The sequence below is a fragment of the Trachypithecus francoisi genome, unplaced genomic scaffold, assembly GCF_009764315.1.
Source record: "Trachypithecus francoisi isolate TF-2019V2 unplaced genomic scaffold, Tfra_2.0 Lachesis_group4, whole genome shotgun sequence".
NCBI classification, from domain to species: domain Eukaryota; kingdom Metazoa; phylum Chordata; class Mammalia; order Primates; family Cercopithecidae; genus Trachypithecus; species Trachypithecus francoisi.
Genome location: NW_022681469.1, coordinates 112,074,598 through 112,091,936, shown reverse-complemented (window position 1 = coordinate 112,091,936; position 17,339 = coordinate 112,074,598). Strand labels below are relative to the sequence as shown.

The following is a 17,339-nucleotide window of genomic DNA, read 5'->3' as shown; positions in this document are numbered from 1 at the left end:
CCCCATGTCTGAAACAGACTTGAGTGGCAGACAAATACAAAGACCAAGTTTAAAAAATAGAGCCCCTTGAGGATCTTACAGTCTATTCAGAAAAGTTAAATGAGGCTGGGTGTGGTGGCTCATGCCTGTAATCCCAGCACTATGGGAGGCCAAGGTGGATCCCTTGAGCTCAGGTGGATTCCTTGAGCTCAGGAGTTCGAGGCCAGCTGGGACAACATGGCAAAACTCTATAAAAAATACAAAAATTAGCTGGATGTGGTGGCACATGCCTGTAGTCCCAGCTACTCTGGAGGCTGAGGTGGGAAGACTGCTTGAGCCTGGGAGGCAGAGGCTGCAGTGAGCTATGATCTCTCCATTGCACTCCACCCTGGGTGACAGAACAAGACCCTATCTCACCAAGAAAAAAAAAAAAAAGATTTCCTGATACAACTTAAACTTGACTGTCCAGCCAAATACTTTAAAAAAAAAAAAAAAGGCTGGGTGTGGAGGCTCAAAAGCCTGTAATCCCAGCACTTTGGGAGGCCTGAGACGGGCGGATCACAAGGTCAGGAGATCGAGACCATCCTGGCTAATCTGGTGAAACCCCGTCTCTACTAAAAAATAAAAAAAACTAGCCGGGCGAGGTGGCGGGCGCCTGTAGTCCCAGCTACTAGGGAGGCTGAGGCAGGAGAATGGCGTAAACCCGGGAGGCGGAGCCTGCAGTGAGCTGAGATTGGCCACTGCACTCCAGCCTGGGCGACAGAGCGAGACTCTGTCTCAAAAAAAAAAAAAAAATGGCTCAAGCCTGTAATCCCAGCACTTTGGGAGGCCGAGACGGGCGGATCACGAGGTCAGGAGATCGAGACCATCCTGGCTAACACGGTGAAACCCCGTCTCTACTAAAAAATACAAAAAAACTAGCCGGGCGAGGTGGCGGGCGCCTGTAGTCCCAGCTACTCCGGAGGCTGAGGCAGGAGAATGGCGTAAACCCGGGAGGCAGAGCTTGCAGTGAGCTGAGATCCGGCCACTGCACTCCAGCCCGGCGGGAGGGAGACTCCGTCTCAAAAAAAAAAAAAAAAAAAAAAAAATTTCCCGATACAACTTAAAATTGACTGTCCAGCCAAATACTTTATATATATAGGGAGAAAAATACCTGCCACCCCCCATCCAATGGTCATAGAAAAAAGAAGTAGACACCCTTTATTGCCAAGGAGGAGTTAAACCCTAGTGACCTATGAAATGTGAGTCCCGAAAGGTGGCGCTTAGAGGGGTCCCTCAGCCCTGAGCATCATTTTCCCCTCCACCTACCTTTGTTACTTCCTTTCTCTCTTGGCGGTTTCCCCAACCTTCTTCCTTTTCTGATTCCTTTTGTCCTGATCTTCCACTTAACTCATCCAACATTTCCTTCTATCTCCTTTTTTTCTTTCTCTAATTGGCTACATATGGAATAAAGTATTTTGAATTACTGGGTTATATCTATTAAATAAAGCTTTATGATCTTTGCTCTCTTTTTTTATTTTTTCCTGGTTATAAAAATACATGCTAGGACCAGGCACGGTAGTTCACTCCTGTAATCCCGGCACAATGGGAGGCTGAGGCGGGTGGATCCCTTGAGCCCTGGAGTTCGAGACCAGCCTGGACAACATGGTGAAATTGCTACCAAAACATAAAAAAAATGTTAGCTGAGTGTGGTGGCATGCACCTGTAGTCCCAGCTACATGGAAGGCTGAGGCTGCAGTGAGTCAAGATCCCACCACTGCACTCCAGCTGGGACAACAGAGTGAGATCCTGTCTCAAAAACAAAAGCGAATTCTCTAACTCAGTGATTTTGAACATTTCTGACTCGTGATCCACAGTGAGAAACCTACTTTCCATCATTGAACCTGAGCGTGCGTACGTGCGTACACACACTCAGTGCACCAAAACTTACCTTTACTGCGTTTTTAAATTCCACCTCTTTCAATCTATTTCATTTTCTTTTTTTTTTTTTTTTTTTGAGGCGGAGTCTCGCTCTGTCCCCCGGACTGGAGTGCAGTGGCCAGATCTCAGCTCACTGCAAGCTCCGCCTCCCGGGTTTCCGCCATTCTCCTGCCTCAGCCTCCCGAGGAGCTGGGACTACAGGCGGCCGCCACCTCGCCCGGCTAGTTTTTGTATTTTTAGTAGAGACGGGGCTTCACCGTGTTAGCCAGGATGGTCTCGATCTCCTGACCTCGTGATCTGCCCGTCTCGGCCTCCCAAAGTGCTGGGATTACAGGCTTGAGCCACCGCGCCCGGCCTTCATTTTCTTTAAAGCCAATCTCAATTCATGATGAGTCAGAATCTGCAGTGTGAAAGCCATGGTTTGAATCCCTCTAAGCTGTAGCTCATCACACCCCCTTCTGAGCAGGACCTGCACCCAGCTGCAGGAAGAGGGCTTGCCCAGCGTTCAGCAAAGACAGGCCAGGGTGGGACGCATAACAGGAAACGCTTTGGTGCCGAAGCACCTCTGTCTGAGCTACGTGCATTTAAGGAGGTGCTAGCCGTGGAGGGACATGGGGCAGCCCTTGGTAAACTGGGGGAGTGAGGCAGCCAGGACAGTGCACCTGCCTGCAGGCCCAGGGCTCCTTTTCTCTCCAGGGAGTGGGTATTGAGGTCGCTGCTGCTTCTGGGGACCCAGGAACTCGAGGCTCTTTCCTTTTCCCCCTTGTCCTCCTCCCTGACCTATCCCCTCTCAGGGAGAGATTCTAGGACAGATAAGAATGGCTGCTGGCCGGGCACGGTGGCTCAAGCCTGTAATCCCAGCACTTTGGGAGGCCGAGACGGGCGGATCACGAGGTCAGGAGATCGAGACCATCCTGGCTAATACGGTGAAACCCTGTCTCTACTTAAAAAATACAAAAAACTAGCCGGGCGACGAGGCGGGCGCCTGTAGTCCCAGCTACTCGGGAGGCTGAGGCAGGAGAATGGCGTAAACCCGGGAGGCGGAGCTTGCAATGAGCTGAGATCCGGCCACTGCACTCCAGCCTGGGTGGCAGAGCAAGACTCCGTCTCAAAAAAAAAAAAAAAAAAGAATGGCTGCTAACACGTGTGTCCCAGACTCTGTCCTGAGAGCTTTATGTGAGTTAATTCCATTTAGTTCTCACAATATTATTGTCATTCCTGTTTTGCAGATGAAGAAACCAAGGCATAGAGAGGTTCAGTCATCTGCCCCAGGTTTGAATGACATGTGACCCCAGCATGCTTAAGGGCATTTCCGAATTTACTCTAGAGGTAGCCGTGCAAAGACCAGGCTACTGCAAGCATGATGGTTGCATACAAGAGCCTGTGCAGCCAGGCTGTGTTGCTGCAGGCATGTAGTGGGGTGGAAGCTGTCTGTTGTCTGTTTCAGTTCTGCCTGCCACGTTACAAATGACACCTCCCCCAAAGCACACACACATACTTGGTGGTTTACTATCACAGCCGTTTGACAATGTGCAAAGATTCCAGGGATCGGGAATGCAGGTGGCCACAGCAGGGCTGGCTTTCTTTCTTTTTTTTTTTTTTTGAGATGGAGTCTCGCTCTGTTGCCCAGGCTGGAGTGCAGTGGCCGGATCTCAGCTCACTGCAAGCTCTGCCTCCCGGGTTCATGCCATTCTCCTGCCTCAGCCTCCCAAGTGGCCGGGACTACAGGCGCCCACCACCTCGCCTGGCTAGTTTTTTTTTTTTTTGTATTTTTTAGTAGAGACGGGGTTTCACCATGTTAGCCAGGATGGTCTTAATCTCCTGACCTCGTGATCCACCCGTCTCGGCCTCCCAAAGTGCTGGGATTACAGGCTTGAGCCACCGCGCCCGGCCAGGGCTGGCTTTCTTTCCCTGTTTCTTCACTTCTAGGACCTCAGCAGGGAAGGGACTTAGCAGTCGGCATCATGCACCTGTAATTGGGGCTGCAGTAACTTGGCAACTAGGACTGTCCGCTGGCTTGCACACAGGTGTCCTCCTGTGTGGCGTGGCTTCCTCAGCGTACTTGGATTTCTTCTATGGTGGCCCTGAGATCTGAGCATGTCCCACATATGAGGCAGAAGCTGTATGGCCTCGGGCCGTGCGCGGTGGCTCACACCTGTCATCCCAGCACTTTTGGGAGGCTGAGATGGGCTGATCACCTAAGGTTCAAGAGCAGCCTGGCCAAAATGGTGAAACCCTGTCTCTACTAAAAATACAAAAATTAGCTGGGCGTGGTGGTGCATGCCTGTAGTCTCAGCCACTCAGGAGGCTGAGAGAGGAGAATTGCTTGAACCCAGGAGGTGGAGTTTGCAGTGAGCCAAGATCACACCACTGCACTTCTGCCTGGGCTGCAGAGTGAGACTCTCTCAAAAAATAAAAAATAAAAATAAAAAAATAAAAGAAGCTGTATGGCCTCATCTTAGAAGTTGTGCACCACCATATCCACCATACTCTACTGACTGGAACTGATTCAAAGGGTGGGACACAGACCCCAATTCTCAATGGTAAGAATGTCACAAAATTTCATGGTCATTATTATTTTTTTAAAGCACAAATACTTTTATATTCAGCCCCTGGAGAGCCATCACATGTTTGAAAAGTTAAAACATGAACCAAAGGATCTAGTTTTAAAGACACAGCAGTGAGGCCAGGTGTGAGGCCAGGTGTGAGGTTTTGTCATCCCAGCACTTTGGGAGGCAGAAGTGAGAGGATTCCTTGAGCCCAGGAGTTCAAGACCAGCCTGAGCAATAAAGCAAGACCCTGTCTCTACAAAAAAATAAACAACAGCCGGGTGTGGTGGCATGCGTCTGTGGGCCCAGCTATTTGGGAGGCTGAGGTGGGAGGCTCACTTGAGCCTGGAAGAGGGAGGTTGTAGTGAGCTGAGATCGCGCTGCTGCGTTCCAGCCTGGGTGACAGAGCAGGATCCCACCTCAAAACAGAACCAAAAACCCCACTATGATTGGGTGAAATCCTACCCATGTAATAGAATTATCCAAATTAGTAACAAAGTATAAAATGAAAGGAGAGTCTCTTAGAAGTTTGAAATTCTTTTGCAGACAGTTCTGTCTTTTTTTTTTTTTTTTTTTGAGATGGAGTCTCACTCTGTTGTCCAGGCTGGAGTGCAGTGGCGCGATCTCAGCTCACTGCAAGCTCTGCCTCCCGGGTTCACGCCGTTCTCCTGTCTCAGCCTCCCGATTAGCTGGGACTACAGGCGCCCGCCACCATGCCTGGCTAATTTTTTTGTCTTTTTCACCGTGTTAGCCAAGATGTCCTCGAACTCCTGACCTCGTGATCCGCCCACCTCGGCCTCCCAAAGTGCTGGGATTACAGGCGTGAGCCACTGCGCCCAGCCCAGTTCTGTCTTCTTTATTCAAGAGGTTTGTAGTCATTTTCAGAATTCACTCCAGAGCCAACTTTTTAATTTTAGTATCAGCAAACAAGGCTGGTTGTGGTGGCTCATGCCTGTAATCCCAACCCTTTGGGAGGTTAAGGTGGGCGGATCGTTTGAGCCCAGGGGTTTGAGACCAGCCTTGGGCAACAGAGCAAGACTCTGTCTCTACTGAAGATACCAAAATTAGCCAGGTATGGTGGCACACCCCAGTAATCCCAGCTACTCAGGAGGCTGAGGCACGAGAATCAATTGAGCCTGGGAGGTAGTGTTGCAATGAGTCGAGATCACGCCACTGCACTCCAGCCTGGGTGACAGAGCGAGACTGTGTCTTGGAAAAAAAAGAAAATTAGTATCTTCCTTCTTTCCAGTGTAGACTAAAAATTTTAGCATCTTCCAGCTCTGCTGTGATTATTTCACATTGCATGCCTGTATCAAAATATCTCATGTACCCCATAAATATATACACCTCCTATGTACCCACAAAAATTAAAAGTAAAAAACAGTATCGGCTGGGCGCGGTGGCTCACGCCTGTAATCCCAGCACTTTGGGAGGCCGAGGCGGATGGATCACCTGAGGTCGGGAGTTCAAGACCAGCCTGACCAACATGAAGAAACCCCATCTCTACTAAAAATACAAAATTAGCCAGGCATGGTGGCGCATGCCTGTAATCCCAGCTACTCAGGAGGCTGAGGCAGGAGAATCGCTTGAATCTAGGAGGCAGAGGTTGCGGTGAGCCGAGATCGCGCCATTGCACTCCAGCCTGGGCAAAAAGAGCGAAATTCTGTCTCAAAAAAAAAAACGATAACAACAACAACAACAACAACAAAAAACATATCTTCCAAGATTCATAAAGATATTGCCTGTTTAAAATCAGAACGGGATGGTGGGAAACTTGGAAATGAAACATAATAGCCCAAAAGAAAAAGAAAGAATAGAAGGTAAAGTTTCCCTCTTAAAACACAGAGCAGGCCGGGCGAGGTGGCTCAAGCCTGTAATCCCAGCACTTTGGGAGGCCGAGACGGGCGGATCACAAGGTCGGGAGATCGAGACCATCCTGGCTAACACGGTGAAACCCCGTCTCTACTAAAAATACAAAAAACTAGCCGGGCGAGGTGGCGGGCGCCTGTAGTCCCAGCTACTCGGGAGGCTAAGGCAGGAGAATGGCGGAAACCCGGGAGGCGGAGCTTGCAGTGAGCTGAGATCTGGCCACTGCACTCCAGTCCGGGCGACAGAGCGAGACTCCGCCTCAAAAAAAAAAAAAAAAAAAAAAAAAAAAAAAAAAAACCACAGAGCAAAAAGAGGAAGAGGCAGAAATAATGATACGGAGGATTAACACAAGAATCTCCACACTCAGGTAATAGGAATTCAATAAGCAGGGAGGAACAGAACACGTCTGTTGCCCAGGCTGGAGTGCAGTGGCACAGTCATAGCTCACTGCAGCCTCGACTTCCTGGGCTCAAGCGATCCTCCTGCCTCAGCCTCCTGAGTAGCTGGGGCTATGGGATGCGCCACCAAGCCTGGCTAATTTTTGTATCTTTTGTAGAGGTGGGGTTTCATTCACTATGTTGCCCAGGCTGGTCTCAAACTGCTGGGCTCAAGCAATCCTCCCAACTCAGCCTCTCAAAGTGCTGGGATTGCAGGCATGAGCCACCGTGCCTGGCCAGATCCACCCTACTCTTAACTAATTACATCTCTAATGACTTTATTCCCAAATAAGGCCACATTCTGATACACTGAGATGGGAGTTAGGACTTTGACAAATCTTTTGTTATTGTTTGCGGGGGGGTGGGGAGGTGGGGGGCGGGCTGCTGGGGGGCACAATCAACCCGTAACACAAGAGAAAAGCAAACCGGCCAAGAGACAGAACTAAACGCCATCCTGATGTTGCTGTTTGGGCCCCTACATCTGTCTGTGTCTGAAGCTAGCAAGAGCCATTCCGGACTTTTAAAGTTACTTAAAGACAACAATTTTACTTTTTTAGCGTAAGCTCATTTCAGTTGGGTTTCTACATTTGCAGCAGAAAAGGCCCTCGATGGCAAAGCATCCTTCAGAGTGTAGCCTAAGTGTCTGTTTCTCAGGTCTTCTCTGTTCCCTTAATCTAATTTAGGTTTCTCTGTTCCTTTTCTTTTCTTTTTTTTTTTTTTGAGATGGTGTCTTGCTCTGTTGCCCAGGCTGGAGTCCAATGGCATGATCTTGGCTCAGTGCAAACTCCACCTCCCAGATTCAAGCGATTCTCCTGCCTCAGCCTCCGGAGTAGCTGGGATTACAGGCACCCACCACCACGCCCAGCTAATTTTTTGTATTTTTAGTGGAGTTAGTAGAAATGGGTTTCACCATGTTGGCCAGGGTGGTGTTGAACTCCTGACCTCAAGTGATCCACCTGTCTCTGCCTCTCAAAGTACTGGGATTACAGGCATAGCCACTGTGCCCAGCGCCCCCACCCCGGGCCTTTTTTTTTTTTTTTTGAGACAGGGTCTTACTCTGTCCCCCAGGCTGGAGTATAGTGGTGCGAACTCGGGTCACTGCAGCCTTCACCTCCTGGGATAAGGTGATTCTCCTATCTGAGTCTCCTGAGTAGCTGGGACTACAGGTGTACACTACCACACCAGCTAATTTTTGTATTTTTTGTAGAGACAGGGTTTCGCCATGTTGCCCAGGCTGCTTTCGAACTCCTGGGCTCGAGCTATCCACTTGCCTCGGCCTCCCAATCCCTGCTCTGTTCTTTCATAGTCCCCTGTGGGCTCTGACTTTCATAGTTCTTAGCTTTGGTTATTACATTATTATGTGTGTTACTGGTTGAATGACTGTTTCCTCCAAGAGACAGTGTGATCCAACAAGGAAGGTTTTTTTTTTGTTGTTCTTCTCCCCATGGACCAGCACAGTGCCTAGTTAAAAAAAAAAAAAAAAAAAAAAAAAAATTGGCCGGGCGCGGTGGCTCAAGCCTGTAATCCAGCACTTTGGAGGCCGAGACGGGCGGATCACGAGGTCAGAGATCGAGACCATCCTGGCTAACACAGTGAAACCCCGTCTCTACTAAAACTACAAAAAACTAGCCGGGCGAGGTGGCGGGCGCCTGTAGTCCCAGCTACTCGGGAGGCTGAGGCGAGAGAATGGCGTAAACCCGGGAGCGGAGCTTGCAGTGAGCTGAGATCCGGCCACTGCACTCCAGCCTGGGCGACAGAGCGAGACTCCGTCTCAAAAAAAAAAAAAAAAAAAAAAAAAAAAAAAAAAAAAAAAAAAAAAAAATTATCTGCATAATAAACATGTTTGATGAATGGGTCATTGACTGGAGAAAGGTGACGTGTAGACCTAGAGACATCAGGTTTGGGGCGGTCCCCAGCTAATGACAATTTCTTGCTGAGCTGCAGAGCCTCAACCCGCTCCAACCTTTTTTTTTAAGATGAAGTCCTGGCCGGGCGCGGTGGCTCAAGCCTGTAATCCCAGCACTTTGGGAGGCCGAGGCGGGCGGATCACGAGGTCAGGAGATCGAGACCATCCTGGCTAACATGGTGAAACCTCGTCTCTACTAAAAAATACAAAAAACTAGCCGGGCGCGTTGGCAGGCGCCTGTAGTCCCAGCTACTTGGGAGGCTGAGGCAGGAGAATGGCGTGAACCCGGGAGGCGGAGCTTGCAGTGAGCTGAGATCCGGCCACTGCACTCCAGTCTGGGTGACAGAGCGAGACTCCGTCTCAAAAAAAAAAAAAAAAAAAAAAAAAGATGAAGTCCTGCTCTGTCGCCCAGGCTGGAATGCAATGGCGTGATCTCAGCTCACTGCAACCTCTGCTTCCTGGATTCAAGGGATTCTCCTGCTTCAGCCTCCCCAGTAGCCGGGATTACAGGCATGCACCACCACACTCAGGCTAATTTTTGTATTTTTAGTAGAGAGGAGGCTTCACCATGTTGGCCAAGCTGATCTCGAACTCCTGACCTCAGGTGATCCGCCAGCCTCGGCCTCCCAAAGTGCTGGGATTACAGGTGTGAGCCACTGCCTGTATGGGAGGGGATGTGGAGGTGGGAGGTGAAGGGGCGGGGAGGGGATGTGAAGGTGGGGGTGATGGGGGAGGGGTGGTGGGGGAGGGGGTGGCGATGTAGAGGTGGGGCGTGAAGGGGATGGGGAGAGGGTGTGAAGGTGGAGGGTGAAGGGATGGGGCCAGCACAGTCCCCGCCCCCATATGGGCGGAGCTTCCTGGCCGGGCCTGCGTCGCGGCAGAGCCTGGTGGGCTTTGCGCAGGCGCTTGTGCCCTCGCGGGGCTTCCCGTGCACTTCCGCTTGAGGGTCATGCTGGGGCTGCGGGTGAGCCTGGGGGCTGTAGAGCGGGCGCGGGGCGCGTCCGGACAGTCGCAGCCCCGGGCCCCTGGGACTGCCTTCCCCGCTTGGGCTTGGGCTCTGCGACTAGGTGGGGCGGGGGCGGGGGCGGGGTGGTCCGCCCGCAACAGGGCGCCGCCGGGGCCGCATTCGGGTTTCCTCAACTGGCTGCGGCGGCGGTGAGCTGTCGGCCCAGCAGGTACGGAGGGGGCAGGGTCACGGGTGTCGCGCGCCGCCCTGGGCCCTCCTCCGCGCTGCCTCGCGTGAGGCCCGTGCCAGGGCCGGCTGAGTCTGGGCAGCTCTTGGGCCGCCTGGCTCCCGCCTGGGGCCTCGGGGCGCTGCATCCCACAGCTTCTGGGAACCGTGCGCGCTCACAGGCGGACTTGGGCCTCGAACAAGGTTCTTGCTAAATTGAGTTGTCCCCTAGGCTCTGCTGGACAGAGCGGCTCCACTGCGTTGACAAGGAGGGGGCTCAGGAACAGGAATCTCAGCGGGAAGACAACCCCTCCTGCGAAGGGAGGCCCATCAGGGCTTCAGAGAAGGGGCCGAGAGACGCATAAGGGGAGCGTGTGGTGCGGAGGGGCCCGGGCTTAGGGGAAGCCCTGAAAGACCCAGCAGAGGAAGGGAACTGGGCAGAGGGTGATAGCAGGGGCCAGACTGAGCAAACAGTGCCCAGGCTGGTGTCAAACTCCAGGCCTCAAGTGATCCTCCCGCCTTGGCCTCCGAGGGTGCTGGGGTTATGGGCATGAGCCACTTTGCCTGGCCTACTCAATTCTGTTTTAAATATTTGTGTTTGTGAAGTGAGACAAAAATTGTTGAAGCAATGGGAAACATTGCAGGTTTAAGCTCCACTAAGTCATATTCGAGTCAAAAAGGGATGCGGGGATGTGGTTCCCTCCTTTCCTTCTGCAGGGTCAAGGTTACCCAGCGGACGGGGGTGCTTTTAGGAGAGTTAGGTGGGTGCAGAGCTGCCAAATCCCTCATTCTCTTTCTTCCCCCTTCTTCCAGGTATGCTATTTGAAGAACAGGTTTCCATGCTCTTAGAGGAGCATCAGAAAATGAACAAACCCCAGGTGAGTTTCTTTTTTTCGATTCTTTCTCGTTTTTCAGGGGATTTGCTGGCTTTCATAAAATTCGTTGATTCAGATGGACATTTAGAAAGCTACTTCAGGGTAAAGGGGGAGTGAGAGGCAGCTGAGCAGCAGGCAGAGGCAGCTGCGGATCCCTGTGGTCACGTGATCGTACAGTCGTCAAAGGGGAGTGGCAGATTGGTCTTCTTTTGAGACAGTCTTGCTCTGTTGCCCAGGCGTGAATGCAGTAGCGTGATCTTGGCTCACTGCAACCTTCACCTCTGGGGTTCAACCAAATCTCATGCCTCGGTCTCCCGAGTAGCTGGGACTACAGGTGCTCACCACCGCACCCGGCTAATTTTTGGATTTTTAATAGAGACGATTTCACCATGTTGGCCAGTCTGGTCTGGAGCCCCTGACCTCAAGCAGCCCTCTTGCCTGGGCTTCCCAAAGTGCTGGGATTATATGCATGAGCCACTGCACCGGGCCCTGATTTGTCTTTTATCTTCCTAATCTGCACTTCATTTTCACTGGCCGCCAGAAGAAATGAACTAGTTACTCTTGGGACGGAAAGATTTCCTGGAGTCTGAAAAAAATGTCTGAACATTTTCATAGAGCAAAGAACCTTGCAGTCAACCTCCCTGTTGCCTGTAACTGTTCTTTGTTGGAAGTGGAGGGTAGAACTTAGGTTTTATTCATTGTATAGATCGACCACATTTTCTTTACCTCTTCATTTGCAGATGGACATTTAGGCTGTTTCCACGTTTTCATTGTTGTAAATAATGCTGCTGCGAGCATTGGGGTACAGGCATCTGTTCATTCATTCGCATGTTAGTCTGCTTTGTGTAATCTTGCCACTTCCCCGCCACCTGCCCGGCACGTCCTGATAAAGCCTAACTGCAGTGCATGTTTTTCCAACCTGGCCTTCCTAGAATATTCTGCTGCATTGGCATTGAACTGCTTTCACCTTCTAGAAAGGCCCCTCTCCCTGGTGTCTTGTGACATGCTTCTTGTGGCTTTATTCCTGCTGCTCAGATTTCTTGGTGCCCCTCATTGTGTCTTCCTTCTGCTCATTCCCATGGCTTATGTCCAGATGTCCATCCTTGACTCCCTCATCTTTTTACTCTGCCAGTCTTTCCTGAGTATTTCATGCCCTCTGTAGTGGTAGGGACAGGAGGCAGGGAAATTCTGGGCAGAAGAGGGCATGTCCCTGGCGAGGGCCCCACCCTCAAGCTGAAAAGCCTGACACCATGGTCCAAAGTGAGAATTTACATCCCTGTTTTCCTGCTCAAATGTTGCCTTTTCCCAAACCACCCATGGCCCACCCCACCCCCTCATCCTGTGCCCATAAAAACCCCAGGTTTTGTCTGTAGAAGCCCTTTGTATTTCCATATCAAGTTTAGGGCCGGGCGTGGTGGCTCACGCCTGTAATCCCAGCACTTTGGGAGGCCGAGGCAGGCGAATCACGAGGTCAGGAGATCGAGACCATCCTGGCTAACACGGTGAAACCCTCTCTGTACTAAAAATAGAAAAAATCAGCCAGACGTGGTGGTGGGCATCTGTAGTCCCAGGTACTCAGGAGGCTGAGGCAGGAGAATGGTGTGAACCCAGGAGGTGGAGCTTGCAGTGAGCCAGGATCACGCCACTGCACTCTAGCTTGGGCGACAGAGCGAGACTCCGTCTCAGAAAAAAACTTTTTTTTAATGAATGTGGAAAATCAATCTTACTATAAGTCAACCCTAAATGTACATCAGGGAAAGCACACAGAAGAGAAACCCTATGAATGTACTGAGTGTGAGAAATGCTTCTCCTATAAATCAGCGGTAATTATACATGAGGAAACACACACAGGTAAGAAACCCTATGAGTGTAATGAATGTGTGAAACCCTTTTGTGTGAAGTCAAGTCTCAGTAAACATCAGAAAATTCACACCAGGGAGAAGCCATATGAATGTAGTGAATGTGGAAAAATCTCTATGAATTCAGTCCTCATTGTGCATCAGAGAACTCACACTGGGGAGAAACCCTATGGATGCAATGAACGTGAGAAGTCCTTCTACAACAAGGATGCCCTCACTAAACATAAGATAACTCACACAGGGGAGAGGCTACATAAATGTAATGAATGTAGGAAGTCCTTAAAACCCTAGTTATACACCAGAGAACTCACACTGGAGAGAAACCTTACAAATGTAATGAATGTGAAAAATCCTTCTATCTGAAGTCACATCTTTTTTTTTTTTTAATTTTTTGAGATGGAGTCTCACTCTGTCACCCAGGCTGGAGTGCAGTGGCATGATCTTGGCTAGCTGCAACCTCTACCTCCTGAGTTCAAGCGATTGTCATGCCTTAGCCTCCCAACTAGCTGGGATTACAGGTGCCTACCACCACACCCAGCTAATTTTTGTATTTTTAGTAGAGACAGGGTTTCACCATGTTGGCCGGGCTGGTCTCAAACTCCTGACCTCAAGTGATCAGCCTGCCTCAGCCTCCCAAAGTGCTGGTATTACAGGCATGAGCTACTGCACTTGGCCTGAATTCACATCTTAATATTCATCAGAGAATTCACACAGGAAGGAGACCTCATGTATGTAATTAATGTGGGAAGGCCTTTTCTGGGAAGTCAAACCTCACTGATCATAAGAGAACACACTGAGAAGAGAAACCCTATGAATGTACTGAATGTCAGAAAACTTTTCACCATAAATCTACCCTGACGGGACATCATTGAACTCATATGGGGAGAAGCCTTAAAAATGCAATGAATGTGGAAAATCTTTCTTTTTTTTTTTTTTTTTTTTTTTTTTTTTTGAGACAGAGTCTTGCTCTGTCGCCCAGTCTGGAGTGCAGTGGCCGGATCTCAGCTCACTGCAAGCTCCGCCTCCCAGGTTCACGCCATTCTCCTGCCTCAGCCTCCCAAGTAGCTGGGACTACAGGCGCCCGCCACCTCGCCCGGCTAGTTTTTTGTATTTTTTTAGAGACGGGATTTCACCGTGTTAGCCAGGATGGTCTCGATCTCCTGACCTCTTGATCCGCCCGTCTCGGCCTCCCAAAGTGCTGGGATTACAGGCTTGAGCCACCGCGCCCGGCCGGAAAATCTTTCTATATGAAGTCAGCCCTCAGTCAGCATCAGAGAATAAATACATGGGAGAAACCCTGTGAATGTAAAGAATGTGGGAACGCCTACCAGAAGTCACACTTTACTAAACATCATCAAACATACACCAGGCAAGAAACTCCATGAATATAAGGAATGTGGAAAAACCTTCCAGAAGTCACACTTCATTGAACATCAGAGGACACACCCAGGGGAGAAACCCCATGAATGTAATAAACATGGGAAATTCTTCTACTATAAGTCACCCTTAACCATTCAGCAGAGAACTCACATGGAAGAGAAGCCCTATCAGTGTAGCAAGTATGATACATATTTCTTTTTTTTTTTTTTTTTTGAGATGGAGTCTCACTCTGTTGCCCAGGCTGGAGTGCAGTGGCCACATCTCAGCTCACTGCAAGCTCCACCTCCCGGGTTTACGCCATTCTCCTGCCTCAGCCTCCCGAGTAGCTGGGACTACAGGTGCCCGCCACCTCGCCTGGCTAGTTTTTGGTCTTTTTTTAGTAGAGACGGGGTTTCACCATGTTAGCCAGGATGGTCTTGATCTCCTGACCTCGTGATCCGCCCGCCTCAGCCTCCCAAAGTGCTGGGATTACAGGCTTGTACGACCACGCCTGGCCGTGATACATATTTCTGTATGAAATCACACCTCCCTGTGCATCAGAGACCTCATACCAGGAAGAACCCTTTTGAGTGTAATGAATGTGGGAAAATGTTTTATATGAAGTCAAACCTCATCAGTCATCAGAGAACTCACACAGGGGAGAAGCCATATGAATGCAATACATGGGGGAAATCCTTCTGTGTGAAGTCATCCCCCACACAAGAGTGATACTCTGAATTGTAACAAATGTGGGAAATCCTCATGTGTAAAGTCCATTTGTTTTTCAAACCAAAATTCATGGTAGAAACCTTATGAGTGTAAATAATGTAGGGGTCTCCTTCTGTGTAAATTAAATCATTAGTTGGCATCAGAAAACACAAGATACAGGGGCTGGAGGCCTCTCCACAAATGAAATGGATATGGGAACATTTTGTGTTATTTTAGAAAATACTGGCCAGGCACGGTGGCTCACGCCTGTAATCCCAGCACTTTGGGAGGCTGAGGCAGATGGATCACCTGAGGTCAGGAGTTCAAGACTAGCCTGGCCAACATGGGAAATCCCATCTGTACTAAAAATACAAAAATTAGCCAGGCATGGTGGTGGGTGCGTGTAATCCTAGCTACTTGGGAGTCTGAGGCAGGAGAATCACTTGAACCCGGGAGGCGGAGGTTGTGGTGAGCCAAGATCATGCCATTGCATTCCAGCCTGGGTGACAAGAACAAAAACTCTGTCTCAAAAAAAAAAAAAAAAAAAAAAAAAAAACAGAAAACTCACATGGGAAGAGACCTCGGAGAACGGCTTGTGTATTAGTATCTACTAAGAAATCAAATATGGTATGTTTCACATAAATCACAGGGAAAAACCAACATAACAGAAATATAAAAGCATTTACAAAGTTCCAGCACATTTACACGTCAGGTGATTCATTTGGTGTAAAACTATGTTTGCTATGCATGAAAGCTTTCAGGAAAAATTCAAATGTAAGCAGAGAATTAATACTGAGGGGACATCTATCAATTTAGGAGATAGAGATAGTTTTTTTTTTTTTTTTGAGACGGAGTTTCGCTCTGTTGCCCAGGCTAGAGTGCAGTGGCGTGATCTCGGCTCACTGCAAGCTCCACCTCCTGGGTTCACGCCATTCTCCTGCCTCGGCCTCCTGAGTAGCTGGGACTACAGGTGCCCACCACCACGCCTGGCTAGTTTTTGTATTTTTAGTAGAGACAGGTGCACTATGTTGGCCAGGATGGTCTTGAACTCCTGACCTCAGGACCTACCCCCCTCGGCCATCCAAAGTGCTAGGATTACAGGCGTGAGCCACCGTGCCTGGCCCCCTTTTTCTTTTTCTGTGTCCTTTTTTATTTTTATTTCTCTTTCTTTCTTTTTTATGAGACAGGGTCTCTCGCTCTGTTGCCCAAGCTGGAGTGCAGTGGCACGATCATAGCTCACCACAGTCTGCAATTCCTGGGCTTCAGAGATCCTCCTGCATCAGCCACAGAGTAGCTGGGACTACAAGTGTGTACCACCACACCCAGATAATTTTTTTAAAAAAATTCTGGGCCGGGCGCGGAGGCTCAAGCCTGTAATCCCAGCACTTTGGGAGGCCGAGACAGGTGGATCACGAGGTCAGGAGATCGAGACCATCCTGGCTAACATGGTGAAACCCCGTCTCTACTAAAAAATACAAAAATCTAGCCGGGCGAGGTGGCGGGTGCCTGTAGTCCCAGCTACTCGGGAGGCTGAGGCAGGAGAATGGCGTAAACCCGGGAGGCGGAGCTTGCAGTGAGCTGAGATCCGGCCACTGCACTCCAGCCCGGGCGACAGAGCGAGACTCTGTCTCAAAAAAAAAAAAAAAAAAAAAAAAAATTCTGTAGAGTCAGGGTCTCACCATCTTGTCCAGGCTGGTTTCAAACTCTTGGGCTCAAGTGATCCTCCTGCCTCAACCTCCCAAAGTGCTAGGATTACAGGCATGAGCCACTGTGCCTGTCCTTGTCCTTTTTTATTGAGGCATATATATATATATTTTTTTTTGAGATGGGGTCTCGCTTCTTTGCCCACACTGGAGTGCAGTGGTGCAATCTCAGCTCATTGCAACCTCTGCCTCCCGGGTTTTAGCAATTCTACTGCCTCAGTCTCCCAACTAGCTGGGATTATAGGTATGTGCCAGCACGTCTGGCTGGTTATTGTATTTTTAGTAGAGATGGGGTTTCACCATGTTGGCCAGGATGGTCTCAAACTCCTGACCCCAAGTGATCCACCCGCCTCAGCCTCCCAAAGTGCTGGGATCACAGGTGTGAGCCACTGCAGCTGGCCCTGAGGTATGATTTACACACAGTAAAATAACGTGGGTTAAGGGCAGTATCTGATGAGTTTTGACTAATGGTTACACTCATGTGACCACTTCCCCATTGATAACACAGAACGTTCCCACTGCCTTTGGTTTTTTTGGTCTTTGTTTTGAAGACGTCTTAACCTGTCACCCAGGCTAGAGGGCAGTGGCACGATCATAGCTCACTGCAGCCTCGACCTCCTGGGCTCAAGTGATCCTCCCACCTCAACCTCCTGAGTAGCTAAGACTACAGGCGCGTATCACCACACCTGGCTTTTTTTTTTTTTAGACGGAGTCTTGCTCTGTCACCTGAGCTGGAGTGCAGTGGCGTGATCTCGGCTCACTGTAAGCTCTGCCTCTTGGGTTCATGCCATTCTCCTGCCTCAGCCTCCCGAGTAGCTGGGACTACAGGTGCCCGTCACCACGCCTGGCTAATTTTTTTGTGTTTTTAGTAGAGACAGGGTTTCACCATGTTAGCCAGGATGGTCTCAATCTCCTGACCTAGTGATCTACCTGCCTCGGCCTCCCAAAGTGCTGGGATTACAGGCATGAGCCACCGCGCCCGGCTGAGATACTTTTTTTTTTTT

At 49.8% G+C, this 17,339-nt stretch overlaps 1 long non-coding RNA gene across 1 annotated transcript in view; it reads left to right on the top strand.

The window, feature by feature from the left end:
• Positions 1–10,641: 10,641 nt before the first annotated feature.
• The window catches only part of LOC117072744, a 46,399-nt gene continuing 39,701 nt past the window's right edge, over positions 10,642–17,339 (top strand). Inside the window, exon 1 of the long non-coding RNA XR_004432935.1 lies at positions 10,642–10,709. This is a non-coding gene — a long non-coding RNA (uncharacterized LOC117072744). The remainder of the gene's footprint in view (positions 10,710–17,339) is intronic.